At 39.8% G+C, this 16,363-nt stretch overlaps 1 protein-coding gene across 4 annotated transcripts in view; it reads right to left on the bottom strand.

Moving 5' to 3' along the window:
* The window catches only part of fstl4 (follistatin-like 4), a 332,552-nt gene that overhangs the window by 72,509 nt on the left and 243,680 nt on the right, over positions 1-16,363 (bottom strand). The window lies entirely within an intron of this gene.

The following is a 16,363-nucleotide window of genomic DNA, read 5'->3' as shown; positions in this document are numbered from 1 at the left end:
ATCACAGGCAGCAATCGGCATTTATTCTTCACACTTGAAATCAATAAATATGCAAAACAAGTCCATCACATGCTGTGAGGGACGTGATACCAATAGAGAGCAGGGATGCACATGGACACAACACACAGAGAGTGAGAAGACAAGGGTTTCCTTTTCTTTTCTGTCTTGTTGTCCCTCCTTTTTCTTTAGTGTCATCTGAGCTGAATGACAACATGAGGTGCTGATGGATGTGCAGGACGTAGTGAGTTGTACAGTACGTGCAAGACAGAAACATGTCGATGAGATAATAATACAAACAAAATATTGGAGCAAGCAAAATATGAAAAAAAATCAGTGACATGAATAAATCATTAGGTGATGTCTGTAGAGCAGGAGGATGTCCCCCCCACTGAGAGGACATGGAAATGGATTTGCCTCATCGCCTAATCTCCTCCAATAACTCAACAACTATCAACTCTAACAAATGCAAATGACTAACCTAAAAGAAAGACTCCAAAAGTTTAGTCTCAGCATCTTCTTTTGGTCCCAAACCCAGAGCAGTGGGGAGCACTGCCAGAGCATATTTACAGTTGTTAACAAAACTGTCACTGTAGCAGAGTCAGCAAGGGTTCAGCTAGGTCGCTGCAGAGAGACAATGTGTCCTGCTGGGTTACTCGATGCTAAAGTACATACATACATTAAAGATGCACATATTTTGGTGCTTATGCATATGCACACACGTACAAAGTGTTTCCTGTTGTGCAAAAAGTCTCATCGTGAAGGAAAGCTCAGGGTGACCCATTATCAAGTCCTGAACAACTTCTGAGACAGTTGACGCTGTGAGCGAGGCATTAGTGGAGGGAAAAACAAACAACTATTTTTATGACATGCACCACTCTGTGTGTGTGTGTGTGTGTGTGTGTGTGAGATGGCATTCAGCTTGAAACTTTCAGACGTGTGACAAATGAGAGGAAAACTAACAGAAAGTGCAGTAAGACCGCCAGGAGTGTTTCAAAACACGCTGCCATGGATGCAATCGCTCCCCTAACCTTGACAAAGGGATTTTAGCTGTGTCTACTTCACCAGGCCTTAACCCCAGGGAAAGATTATGAACTCATATGGGTCATTCGGCAAGTGGAATGACAAGCAACCTACTTTTCGTTGTTAACTGTAGGTGTGATGAGAGGTGAGATCTCCAACGAAAAGATTCTTAGCTGCTGTTTACAAATATCTTAAAGTATGAAGCGATTCAATTACTTCAGTTGATTCCTGCAAAACCCGACAACGTCCTCACAATCTGCAACACTCAGCTTCAAACCCAAATACTACCTCCAACTAAAGCTGAGTAGTAAATCTGTAAAAAACAAGTTTAGCGAATGTCTTTCAAACAGGAGTTTGTGTCTGTTTCAAGCTGCAGGGGAACATGTGATACAATAGTTTACAGTTGTTGTGACTGGACATATAAAATTATAATTAGCATCAAACTTTTTGAGCTCAGTCATGAGGACGTCTAATGTTCAGGAAACAGTTCAGAAAGTCAGAAATCCAACAGATCTCAGTTATCAACAACACACACACACACACACGTCTCGACACTGAGCGACCCTCCTACTTACACAAAGCCTCATGCACCCACACAGAAAGAAAAAGTCTCTGTGCACTCTTCTCTACAAGCAGGCAGTCGAGTCAAGGTCTTGGCTAAATCCCTGTTCAATGTTATTCCTGCAAGGGGAATGAGGCGTGAGAAGGATCAGACATGAGGGATCATCACCTAAATGTCATCCCTGTCCCTGCAGAAATAAATTAACACCCCCATGCTGATTTAGATCTTGTCATATATGGAGAGAACAATCCTCTCTTAGCTCAGACTCGCTCTGCCCCCGCAAATATCTATTCAGAGGGAAAAAATATTATGAAAAGCCATTTGAAAGGAGCTACTATTGGGTTATTTCTTTAAAAAAGCCATTTGAAAGGAGCTACTATTGGGTTATTTCTTTAAAAAACATAGATTTTAAAGCAAAACTGTGTATGAATGAAGCATATCACACCGTGTTGCTGCACTGACAGAGGTTTATTAGTGTCATAATTTATTCTAATGACCTCATCTAATGACCTTGTTACCTCTCCAGGTACATCTTTTATCCTCAATGTCAGTGTTGCACCTTGGTGTTACAGTGAATCTTTGCTGGAGTGAATGTCCTTTGATTCTCATTTTGCTGAGTGCAGCAGCTGCGGCAGTGGCAGAGAAATATCTGTCTGTATTACAGTGCATCCACCCTTGACTCTAACACTGTTTTATTGTTCTAGAGGGACTAGGACTCTCTTTATTGCCCGTTTGAAATGTTAGCTGCTTAAGTGAGTGATCCGAAGCTGCTCGCACCATGAACGCCCAATGTCCCGGAGATGGAGCTCCTCTCCACCGCTCAGAGCATCCTCCACGCTCACATTTTATAAATGTCAGGCAGGGGAAAACAAAGAGAGAGGCAGCACTGAAGAAGAAAGTCCATGTCATGCTGAAGGGAGTGCTCAGAAACAGAGGACAAAAAGTCACAGATATTTAAAGAGGGGGTATATCTCTGAAAGGTTAAAAAAAAAACCCATAATGCACCAAATGTGATGTAAACTAACTCGACTGTAACCAGTCAATGTGACTTTTCTTTTTAAATGCTTTGCAAATGTTGCCAGGCTCAAGGGAGAGAAGACTTTATTCTTCAAAACCAATAAAAAAAACACTAGGTTTTCCTGTTGTAGAAACCAGCATGCTCTGTGTATCTGTTTAAAAATCTTAAGATCCAATTTGCAGTGTGACACTTTGTATTTCAACTATTCACTGGTTTATTGACACCGTTGTGGAAAAAGTAACAGCTCATTCATAAATTGTTTAGTATCTAGTAGATTTTAAGTCTTTGTAGAGTTTCAGAGGGCCTCATCTGATGTCAAATACAAGCAGAAAATATATAAAACATAAAATCAGGGTGAATAACAGTTTAAATGGATGTTGACCTTTAAAATATTTGGCTGTTTTTGGTTAAAAATCTGTAAAACGGAAGAGTGCACCTTTAAAACTTGCATAGCCTGGGTGGGGTGGGGGGTTTATGCTGTTTATGCTCAATGCATAAAAATTTAAAGCTTTTTCCTCACTAGCAATCATCCAGGTCTGCCCTGACAGAAAGATTTGTTCATAGCGGAGCGTGACCCGGTGCCGGTGAGCCATCAAAACAGATTTGTTACTGGTCTGCTTCAAGTTGCCGCTCCCTGTTGAGAAATTCTGGCTGAGAAATTCAAAGCCGCCGTACATCCACCGCAATTCAGATGTGTATGAATCAACAAAGCCAAATAAATAAATAAATAAATAAAATTCTCCTGTACTTATTAGATGAGCTCTTGGCTGCGGCTAAAAGACGGAGGGAGGGAAGGAAAATCCAAAGCATCAATCCTTCAGATGATGAAACCTCCCTGCTCTGCCCTCCAGGATGTAAAAGTGCTCTCTGTTAAATTTATGTCTGCCTGACCTCCTCTGGCTAAAATGATGGGATTATTTACTGTCATGCTGTCTGTGTGCTGCTAATATACAATGGTGATGGACCTCCCTTCCAGATAATTATGAATATGATGGACACTCTTTGCTCCTGAGGGCAGCGAGGTCTAAGAGAGCCGAGCCAATCTCGGAGGGGTGACACGAGTCACAGGAGAGCCTCATATTGCATAATCGCTGTTGGCAGCTGTTTAAATCGGCTTACTGCAAGCGTCAGAGTCTATCCAACATTTCTTCTACAACTGCTGCGACTGAAAACACTTTAACTTTCTCTATTCAGCAGAGTAAAGTTTCAGCATGTTTAACTTATAAGGAAACGTACATGCTTCTCCTCTTATGTTTTTAAAATGACAAAGTGTGAAAGAGACACTGAGAAGTTAAGTGATTTTGTCGAGTTAAATATCAATGATTGATAAAATTAGACAGAGGAACATTTTATGACAGATTAGTTGGCGAACTCATTAAAAGTGACAAGCATTTGCAATTTATAGCTTCTCAACAGTGATGTTTTGCTGATTTTCTACATTTTTATGTTATTCTTAATCAAACATATTTAGATTTTAGACTGATGGATATGTATATCATGATTTCTTAATTTTTGGGTTACCTTTAGACATACAACAGGTGACTAATCAATGCATTTTTAGCAAATAATTATGATAGGTCTCTGATCCCACTAGGTTATACCCCGCCTCTTGTGCAATAACAGCAGGGATTGGCTCCAGCTCACCGGTGACCCTCAAAAGGATGAGCGATACAGCCAATGACTGGACGGATGGATTTTTGTAATCAATAGCAGTTATCATTGTCCTTGTTGATTACATTTCCCATGGCTGCTTCACAATAAACGTCAACTTGTGGCTGACTGGCTGAACGATTTTCAGTGTGTATTAGCACTGAGTTAACAGCTCTGACTGTAGGAGAGCTGTTAAGTAAAAAAAAGATTCTTTAAATTAGATAAAATCAGAAACGCTGAAGCACAAACATGCACCGTTTCTTCTGAATCCACTGTGAGTGCGCGGATAATGTGAACCTACTGTAGCTCGGCACGGGCGGAGATAATAAGTTACTGAACTGAACTGAACGTATTTATTGAGAAACTTTTGCAGAAGAAATGCCAACCAAAGATAATATCACCATAACAATATCGGAAGTAATAAAAACCTTAAGAACTTAGTTTCATCCCAAAAACTCAGTTACTGATGTACGCAACGAAGAAAGCATTCGATGGTAGCAGCATTCATTACAACAAACTACGGCTGACAGGAAGTATTATTCTGCACCCGAGGACCCTCTCTAGATGAATCCAAGCAGCATGTGAGACATTCTGCAGGAAGTGCAATAAAAACTCCGTAGACATATATTTCCATAAATATGAAAACCGTGGCACAAACCCCAGTCATTTGTCAGGAGGCGTTTGCACAGAATCCATCTTCAAGGAGCAGCAGGAGGAAGCTGGAGAGGTGGAGGGAGTTTACAGCAGCAACATGGAGAAACAGCTGAGGTGGAGTGTGGCCTGTCAAGTTATAAAGACCTCACTGACTGTTTGAACGTGATTGGGGATTGGAGGAGTCAGCTGACGGATCAGAGGGGGAGGGGAGGGGAGGGGGGGCTGTCAGGACTGACCATGAATGAAATATTATGGTCAGAGTGGTGGATTAAACAACATGTTTGCTTTCTGAATATGGGACTGTTCTTGGAAAACTCGTCATTGAGAGTGTGAGAAATAATCCCATATCAAAAGCAGTAAAAAAAAAAGTGATGATTCGTACTTTAAAGTGACTCCCGCATTCCTCGGCTAATACATAACCCCCACTGATTTAAAGTGACACCTCTAGATATCCTGAGTGCAGGCAAGCTGTCTGCCAGTTTGCCTCCCCATACATTCAGCAGAGTGGATCAGTGTGTGCTCACGGAGCCTTATCAGAGTGTGTGCAGCTTGGCACAGACTAAATGAGAAAACCATTGCAACACCAAAGTTATTGGCAAAGCAGTGAAGCAGAAATAGTACAGTAGCATTCACTCCCTGTCTGTCTGCAGCCCCTATCTCCTAGAACTGGCTCCTCTAACTGCGTATCAGCACTACACACATCAGCGCTGTATCACTTCCTCACTCGTCCTCCAGTGCGGCTCCAACTCTCTCACACTCTTACGTACTCAGCTCTCCCACAGAAACCTGTCGGTGCGATTAAACATCTAACTGAGACAATAGATAATATTCGCTGTGGTGACTAATATCTAATATTTTCTTAATTGCTTTGCTAATTTGATCTTCATCTATGAGTCACAAGTCTAGGCCAACACCGTCTTTCAGCTAATATCATGCTAATATCATAATCGTTCATGTCTATATTGGACACGCCCATTAAACATTCACAGTGCCGCAGGAAGAAATAAGTGAATCCTTGGAAATAATAATGGAGCAGTTATTAATTCAGTTATAATCCTTCGGCAGCAATAACTTCAAACAAGCCTTCTCAGACCTGCAAAATGTTCACGGTGAATTTTGGGCCGTTTTCGTTTTTCATAGAGCTGCTTCAACTCACACTTATTCTCAGGATGTCGGGTGTTAACGGCTCTTCAGGTCATTCCGCAGCATCGCTACTGGATTAGGGTTTGAGCTCTGAGTGGGCGACTCCAAAAAAAGAAAAAGCAGATTTTCTTTGTTTGAAGTCGTGCTGTAGTAGATTCACTCAACCTGAAAAATATTTTCCCAGCAGAGTTAAACTCACAGCTCAGTGATGTCCTGACAGACACCAGCCTTCATGAACAGAAATGTTGACCAGTTTAACCAATTCAAGCTTTTGAGCCTTTAGCTGTTAGCGCTTAGCATTCTGTTATTTTAGCTTGGTGCCCACTTACGTACAGAAAGAGTATAAACAGAACTAAAGCATCTCCAGTTTATCTAAATATACGTAGATATGATGTGAAGCCTCTGGAGCAGGTACAGGCAACTTCTGTACAACTCAAGCTGCGCCGATCAGCTGATGAGCTGATCAGTCACATTAAACCCTCCTAGTTACCTGATCATTCCTGACTACTCTGCTCCTGCTGCCCATGAAGTTTCCCAATCCCACCTCCTCCAAAGCATCCACATCTGGGCTCTGTTTCTATGATCCCATGTGGGGGTCTTGCTTTTCATTCCCTGTCATGTCTGTTACAGTAAGCACTTCATTTATCAGGGAATGAATACATTGATACAGAGCCTGATGCAAAACCTGCTTCAGTCATGCTAAAATTATTATGCTCTGCTTCAATTATGCAAAATGTTCAATAAAAAATAATATTGAACTCAAACCAGAGTTGTCCGACTGAAAACTCCTCGAGATTGAGATGACTGTAATCCTTTGTCATCTATGAGCAAATCAAATCTTTATGATAATTGTCTTCTGAAGTGTCTCTCTTTTTTTAAAGGCATGTTTCAGATTACATTTCCCTGAATTTATCTTTTAACACAGACACACAGTTTTATTTCACTGACTGGACTCAAGGTTTGACAAATCCTGACTTCAGACTGACAATTAGCTTTTGCTAATGCCATTTACTTACTCTTCATAGCCTTCAATATGAATATTTGGATGTTTTCAATATACCTTATGCAAGAATAATACCGTGATTAGTGTGCTATTACTTGTACCTTTTCACCAGAGCATAATAAGACAAAGTCAAACGTAAATGCAGATAATTACAAATGGTTCAGTCCAATGTTTCAGTCGGAAAAACTCTCCCTTACAGGACTGACTCACATTCACACCTGAACGCTGCCCAGTACAACCACACACTGACGTCCTGGCAGCTCCACTGGAGCAGTCGGGGTTAAGGGCCTTTCTCAAGGTCACCACAGTGTTTTTTTCATTCCTCCCACCCAGACGTAGTCTTTCCAGCCAGGGATCAAACCAGCGGCCTCACTCCGCCTCATTCATTTCCACTTCTTTCACTCAGTGTAGAACAGTTGTAACAAAGCAATTTCACTGCAGGAATCAGTACAGTTTTTAAGGTTAGTTAGTCATCAATGATACCACTGCTGCTGCTGTTATTATATTATATTGTATTATATTATAGTAGCTAATATTATGAAAAAAAAACCCTCCCGAGTGCCCATTTCACAAGCAATGATATTGTCTACAGTTTCAGTAATTTTCACTGTTTTCTTTTCCCTTAGTCGCCATGTGATTTTCCATCATGGTGTAATTGATTTACCCAGCAGGTACAGCTAGTTTTCACATTCTAGCTCTTATTTTGTTTTAAGAGCGCCACTTTAGTGCTGTACTCGGCCTCCGTGATGTGTTGAGTGAGCTGTAGTTGTTTGTTTTGAAGGATTTCACTGATTATTTCAGCGAGTATTCATCCTCCAACTACAGAAATTTACTTTACCCCTGGTTTCGGCATGGGGCTCATGAATAAGGATGCAAACTGCTGGGTGTTGCACATTGTTCGCTGTGACAGTGATCTCTACAGAGAGGTGGCAGACGCAGAGACGTAAAGAGCTGAGAGAGCTGGTTTCAAAGCAGCAGGCAACCAACAGCTGAATCATCATTGAAATATCAGCAATACACTTTTATCTACAAGAACTATTTCAGTCTCCTTGCATTGAGTGTTTCTTGGCTCAATTAAGATTCTGAACACACACACGGTACCTCACTTGGTGTTTCAACAGTGGGGTGGTTGTGATTTTGTAAATACGCCACCGTCTGTCAAGACAGTTGACTGACAGAAGATCTCTAAAGACTGTTTTAACACTTCTGGGAGAAAACACTTGAATTCAGATGCCTTCACCTGCAGAGTTTGTTCTCCTTAATATGCAGCAGTCAATAAAACTGTGCTACATTAAAGGGATAGTTCAACATTTTGGGCAAATTTGCCTGTTGCTATAATCCCTACAGTCATAGCAGTAAGTTCATTACCTTTAATTATCGGTGCATGTTGTTTTGACATCCGCAGGGCAGAGACGTGAGCTGCTCAGTGAACACAACGGAGGTGAGCGGTACAGGTCCCATGTCCCTCATCAAACTGATCAAATACACAATCCAGCAACTCCAAAACGCTCTGGTGGACAAGTTGTGACCTGCACATTCACCACGCTATGAAATAATTATTTTAAGTTATGAGACAGAGTTGTTTTCTAGGCAAATGGCTACATTACATGATGCTTATTTCATAGTGTGGTAATGACCTTTGACCTTTATATTCCTTTCAGGTCGTGTTTTTGTGCCAGATGTTACCTCATCAAATTCCCACAGGTCAATGTGAGCTCACAGAGACCTTTGACCTTGGACAACAATTTCCTAATAAGTTCATACTCGAGTTCAAGCAAATGTTTGTAATAAATTAGATGAAATTTCCATGTTCATGAGAACATACGTGTGGAAGGACATCCATCAAATCATAATGTCTCTGGCTCGGAGACTGTCAATAGGAGGCACAAAAAAGAAAATCTTCCATTTCCACAGCTCGATCTTTTAGTGAAATTAGAGAATGAAAAACAGACTCAGCCCCATCCAACAGCCTCCATTAGCTTAACCCCCCCACCCCCCCTTCTTTTTTTGTGCAAACCATTGTGCCATAAGTGCAGTCAATGTAATTTATTATTTCCTGCTCTACATTTTCCCATGCTCAATAGCACAATATGTGCTTTCTAACAAATTGCAGACCAGCCAAAAAGAAAATCACCTCCTACCTGCATGTGGTTTTGGCTGTGATAGCAGCACACTGAAATGGAGACTCAAGTGGCTTTTAGAGTCGCAACCTGCTCTAGGACCCGTGTAGCAAATAAAAGAGAGCTGATTCTGTCCAGTGCAGGGTCAACAATGACGACACAAAGAACGCACAGATCCTCAAAGGCACACGCAGAATCTAAATACAGTTGCACTTGCACCCTCAGACCTGGTGAAGCGGATTTAGCCAAAGAAAATAATTACCAAGCCCCCACTGCTGCTAATAGATTGAGACTGGGAACAAGCTCAAGTGTTGATTACATTTTTAGCATCCATTCCCCTCTCTCCCCCACACCTGGAGTGCATGTTACACTAATCTCAAGGCCTTTCACAGCTCTTGCCGAGGCCTGCGAGCTGCCGCCTGATGATCCCATGAGTATACAGCTTTTAAATTGCCTGGATGTGGAGACTGGAGGAGGTGGACGCCTCTGGCTGTATGTGGCCTGACTGAACCCCAGTGATGACATCCAACAGTACCCTGCCCAAATACTGCAGTGACCTTGTGGGGAAAAGTTTCAGAGGCACAGGAAGAATGTCTGATTTTAAGTATCTCAAAGTGGAAGTAGACTGAAACAACTACAGGCTGAACTTACACCAACCTCAGCCTTAACATGAATTTCAATTATGACATCTGTCTCCTCTTCCACATCGACAAAAGAATCATCTATTATTTCCTCAGCCTGATCAAAATGCAGCATGTCCAGAGAAACTGCTCAGTCATCAAACCCAACCGTGTTATCTATTCCATACTGACTTCAGTCTGCTCAGGGCTCCTCCAGTAAAACTTTGAAGTAACGCATCAAGATAACAAGTTAATTCATGATGTAATCGCCACCTATAATCTTTATGGTATGCTTTTAACCTTTTCTCGATAAAAGCAGCAGTTCTCACTGGTTCAGTCCTACTGTAACTTTAATTTCATAAACATCTCCTGACATATTAGAGAAGTTGTTGATATATTCAAAGACTCTTTTCAATGCACAAAGTTATGGTGATTTGTTATTTAGACCCACTTTGCATTGTGTTGACAGAGCAGGGCCGTTGTATAGGGGAGAAAGGTGATGATAATTCTAGGGGCCCAGCACCCATGGGGCCCACAAAAAACCCCTGCAGTCTAATTTTTGTATGGCTGATTTATTCTGCATTTAAAACCCTGACTAATACACATAGTAATGCTGCATTAGCATCAAAACAAAGTAGGCTAAATAAAAAATGATAATAGTACATACGTAGTGTAAGAAAAAAAAAAAAAAGTCAGGGGGTAGGGGCCCACTTTAGTATTCTTTAAGGGGGCCCAGAGTTCCTAGCAACGGCCCTGTGACAGAGACAGGGAACATCCTGCTGTCAACAATTTACACATAGTCCTCCAAAAATGTTCATTGACAACTTCACAGAGCTGATTTCTGTCATCTCCATTACATTTATTTTTCAAACTGTCATTAATAGAGAAACTTTCAATAAAAGAGAAACCTTGGAAAGTTCAGATTTGTGCTGTATGTGAAATAGCTTTTTGGTTATTAGCAATTTACATTTACATTCCTATCACTGTTGTCAGGGACGTTGGTTTCTCTGGCTATTTGTGTGTTTTCTGTGACTGGTAGAAAAGGTAGAAACACCATCTCTGACATGCTGAAAGCACCATGGAGCAACACTCACATTACAGCAGAGAGTACAGGAAAACTGAGTGCAAGAAAAGAAAGAAAAATCCTCGAACCACATTGAAATGTTTAAAGAGAAGCTTTGTGTTTATAACTCAGACCTGAAAAAAAAAAAAAGACAAGACAACAAAAATATCAACAACTAATCTTTAAACTTCCCAGCTCTCAATAAGAGATATGTGTAAAAAAGAAAAATTCAAACATATCGGACGAGCCTCAGATTTTCTCAGTGCTGAACAATGGACCAGAGCTTCAGTCGCACAGAAACATTTTAGCTAGATTGTCAGCATTCAATGTTGTCAATACTAAAACTCTGGAGTGTGTAGTTAAGCATCATCCACCTGCTGTTTTGGCTCCCTGCCAATAAACTTCAGCTGAAAATGATTTCAGTTGCTTAGAGATGTGCTGAAAATGGCTCACTCTCAGGCTCCTCTCAAAAAAATCACTGAAAAAAATAAATAAAAATGCAGCACAAACCACAGTCTATGGCACAAACCCATAATTTTAAACCAAATTCAAAATTTCTCTTTGTGAGAGAAATATTGCAAAAGCCGTTTTGACTAATTTTACCTTTCTAAATATCTTTGGAGATCTCTAATAAGATCACAGCACGGACACGACACTGACACTGATTACAATTTTAAATGTCATTCATCTCAACAGGAATTCAAGTAAATCATCAGATTGGGTGTTTGGTTGATCTCAGTGCAGCCTTTGATACCATGAACCAGTAAATCCTTCTTCACACTCTGGAGAAGTGTGTGGGATTATCAGCCACCTCGATTGGTTCAGATGTTACCTCGGGGGCAGCGGCCATGTTGTCGCCAGTGCTGCACACAGATGGAACAAACTTCCTGGTGATGAATGTGCCCCAACTCCAGCCACTTTTAAATAGAAATTAAAAAACTGACTTTGATTGATTGGTCTCTCCACTGCACTTGAGTTTCCTTGGTTGCAGTCGGGCTGGAGTGGACAGTAACGAAGTACACTGACTGACTCTTATGTACTTTTTGAGTATTTGTACTTTCTTTCAGTGTTATTTTTTTGTTCTGTTGTGTTGCTGTTGGACATTTATAAAGACATTTTGTTTTGGAAGCTTCATCTGTTCCATTTTCTGTTTGATACACACATGCATGAACACACACTGAAGAAATACTGTACAAATATTAAAATGCCTCCTTTTGATCCAACTTTGTTTTTTTATGGCCATTTAGCTTTGCAGCATATCCTGCAAACAATACAACAATGTGGACATAAAAATCTACCAGGAAATGTTAGAACATTTTTAAAGGCAAGCTACTTTGAGTGAACGTTTTGTGATGTTGTTTATCCACCTCTGCATTTGGGGAAACATAAAACTCATTGCTGCACTGTAATGTAACCGTGTTGTTTTCATTTTATGCAATTCATTTGATTTTATCAGTTTTTTTCTAATCTAATCTTATACTCTCATAATCACCTTTGTTCTGCTTTTATTTCTTTGTTGTTCTTAAATGCTTTCCTACTTAAAGCACTTTGAGTTGCCCTTGAGTTTGAAATTTCCTAATTAAATGAAGCTATTTGCCTTTGTGTATGTCTCCATTCTTTCATTTATATATTTATTTCTGTGTTTGGCTTTGATTAAATGCATGTTGAGTTTAAGTTTGATATACCAGGGCCTTGAGGTTTCTGTTATGTGCAACTTGTATTTGTTGCCAACTCTGTGAACAACTCACAAAGTCCACTTTGTTAATTCTGACAAAACCATCTGAACTTACGTAGATGCACTTGTTGACTTGTTCCAAAGTTTGTGTTATTGATAATATATTTTACAATATCATACTATACTATATCATTGATTACAATTATTAAGTCTCAGCCTTTTAAACCAGGGTCCATCAGAAAGACATAGCAAACACAGTTGATAATTGTTGACCTGCCTTAGGTAATGCTATATATACGTACTATGTGGTGCAGAATCCATTACTTTTAGAAAGGTGTTTAATTTACAGTCGGGGTGACAGATTTAGTTGTGCTTAGTTGTGATAACGACTCATCCTACAGTGTGTTGTGAGTGATACAGTATATACAGATGAAAGAGAACAAAACTTTACACCTGCACAGAAATCTGAGGGAAACCGAGGACCAAGAAGAAGCAAGCAGCAAGTATAAAGAAGAAACTCCTCAAATGCAAAATAATGAGGATGGTGGGCGCCCTTATAGTTTCACTGACAATGATCAAGTCATTGGCAAGTGCGGGTAATACCCCCCTACACACACTCATACATGTGAAGCAAAGATCAATGCTGCAGAGCACTGACACTTGAAAAACAACAAAAAAAGGAACAAAAGGATGACAGGGACGTATGCGGAAAACACAACTTTCACTCTTTCTTCTCAGTCAAAGAAGAAGAAAAAAAAACGGTCCGACCCTTTTATCTGAGAGTTTCATCTTTCATCTAAATTCTGTCTGTGAACATTTGCCTTAAGAAGACTCTTCATCTTTAATTCGTTTTTTCTTCCTCTATAGGTCACAACTTTGCTTCAGTGGCGGAGGCTGAGGTGTTTTGCGGGGGATGTTTCTTTTGACAGCAGAAGAGATTCTTCCTTTTGTTTCTTTTCTTTGCATAAACGCAGCAGCTTCAGCTTTTAATTACACATCAACTGGTGCCTAAAGTGCAGCGATGACACTAAAGTGATTCATATTTGTAGTTACAACACATTCCAAAGAATTCTTTGACAAAGTGAGGAAAACTTAACACTCGTTTTGCTGCATAAAAAAAATCTCATTTAAAATGAGAATTAAATAATGCCATCAGATATTTCAAACAGGAATTGTCTCGCAAACAGTTAAGTATGTGACGTTTCTTTTAATCAAAATAATTTATTGTATTAGCCGTCATTCCAAGCATTAAACCCACTGCATAAAAGAGAAATTAATTTATTCTCTGATGTTTTCCCAAGAGGAAAAGATGAATTAGTCGGCAACACTCGAGTTTCCACAATCGTACCGTAGCAGTGGTGTTTTCATTACCATCAGATGAAGCAAACATAGGGAGCTAATTTCAACTTTGATGACAGCTCTTAAATTATAATGAGTATGTTTCCCCCCCCCTGAGCTAATGAGAGACAGTGCAATCAGTTGATAATGTGGTCATTTCTCTCCCTCCCAGTAATTACAGTACAGTCATTTGCTTGTTGGTACACAAAGGTAAAGATATTCTGTCCCCCTCCTTTCATTCTTTAAGTTCATTACCAGGTCATTGGAGCCAGTTGATCGCGCCTCCACTTGAGAGGTAAACACTGTTCAGCTTTTCTGTGCCACTGAGATAAAATGAGACTTAATATGGTGATGTGTAATATTTAATTGTCTAATATGTTATTAACTTTTACTTTTTCAAACATTAATTAACTTAATAATGTGTTTTTCATCAGCCCAACCTACTGATTTTACCTTCACCTTGGTCTGCTTTAGACAATGTTTCCTAAAAAAAAAAGAAAAAACCCACACATTGATAAGGATTTGATTTGAACAGTTGTTTGTGCTAAGTTTCCATTAATTAAACTAATGAGCAAATGTTTATAATGAACATACTGTAGTGATCGTTACCAAAACAAACAGGAGCATTATCCAGGCTTAATAGCTAAGCCATGATTAACATGTTTATTTGTATCCTTCACAACTCAAGGCACTTCATTAAAGTTATAAATAGGTTGTGTTCTTGTTTGGACATCAAGTGCAGACTTTTTTTTTTCTTTTTCAGATATTCACAACAAACCATGATGTCTATCAAGTAAATCAATCAATTAAGTGGTTTAGAAACCTGTTGCTCAAACCAATTTTGTGAACATTTAAATTCCCTGAAAACATATTTGGCAAAGTGAATTAATAACATATAATATAAATGAATTAATCAATATATTTGAAACTTTAGAAAAACATATCAGAAAGAGAGTTTTTACAGTGAACAATTGCCTTTTACCACAGGTTAGTGTTCTTTATTGTAAATTATCCACAATGATATATTTTAGATTTTCAATGCCACAAATCAAACTCCTTTCTGGTTAAAGATTTATTTCTCTGGCCATATTGTGCTCAATGTTCCCCTTTTTGAGGTAAAAAGGGAATAAATAAATCAAACAGAACAAGATGTCAGAGTACATTTGATTGCACTGTATAACCAATTGTTTGCCCTGAGGTACACTGGCAGTAGTGGACCGATATTAACTCATTAAAGGTTTACAACCGGAGTTCCTCTCTCTGCCATGCAGCTGGTGGAAACAGAAACAGAAGCAGAAGCAGAGCAGAGCAGGCCATTAGCCAGGAAACAGAACTAATGAAGGGGGAAATTAACAAAACACAAACAAATAACACATGTATTTCTGAGTTCCCTGCCTGGCTTCTGTTGATATGCCATCCCCCTCCCCTCCCTGTTTGCCACGTCGCCTCCTCAGTTCATTATGTGAAGCTATCTGGGTCACACACATCTGCCACCGTTGGGGGAAGTCATCAAACCAAAGGGGGGAAGAAATAAATAAATAAATAAATAATAAAAAGAAACAAACAAAATAGGTACAAGAAATGTGTTTTGTCAAAGTTGTAGTTTTCCATTAATAATGAGGTGACCTGGATGGACTGTGATTTATTCAGACCTTTCTGCCTCTGGACTATTTATAGAAATGACAAGAGTGCAAACGTAGAACAGGTGAATTTATCATTGGTGCTGGGCAGTTAAAAAACATGTACACCATTTCAACTCTGTGTCCCTTCTGAGGATTGCATTGGAAAAAAAAGAAGCAATGACTTTTAGTCTGGATGTGACATTTCCCTCTTTCTCTCTCTCTCTCCCCCCGTCCAGCCCCTTTTCCTTTTCCTCCCTGTGCTCTACATGAATTTACACAAGTATAACACACTATCAGAGATGAAGGGCTCTCCGACATAACAATTTCATAATAGTCTGAGCCAGTTCTTCAGACGGCAGCTTGTCAACTGGACTGACATGTTTCCCAGTCTGGGATCTGCAGCTTTTTAAATGCCCATTGGCTTCCTGGCCCCTCAGGATCCAGGGCCAAGCCTCCATATCCCTCCGCTCACGCCAAAGACTGTCAGTCATCACATGCAAATTGCAGACAAGCTGTCACTGAGCTCTGTTGTGTTGATTCATTTTATAACATGCTATGCCATGAAATCCTCAAATAGATTTCTACTAGATGTAGTGTTTTTTTCCCGCTTCTTTTTCCTGTTTACTGAATGTATAATGAGATATACAAGGCAAAGGAAAGTGGAAGATGGACAGAGACAGCGGGCTCGCGCTTCACATGTTTCACTGTCACTGTGAGTTACTGTACAAAACAGGCTGAGAATAAAATATACCTATATGCATATATGCACTGGAGAAAAACTGAGGCACAATGATAGTTTTGAAACCATCAAGGACGTTTATTCGTGCAGTTTAAGTGAGTAATGTTGGTCTTAGAGCAGTGAATGACTGAATGAC

Source organism: Trachurus japonicus, chromosome 14 (assembly GCF_045865225.1).
Source record: "Trachurus japonicus isolate A0001 chromosome 14, Traja_1.0".
NCBI classification, from domain to species: domain Eukaryota; kingdom Metazoa; phylum Chordata; class Actinopteri; order Carangiformes; family Carangidae; genus Trachurus; species Trachurus japonicus.
Note: the sequence above shows the minus strand (reverse complement) of the source record. Positions and strands in the feature narration are given on the sequence as shown.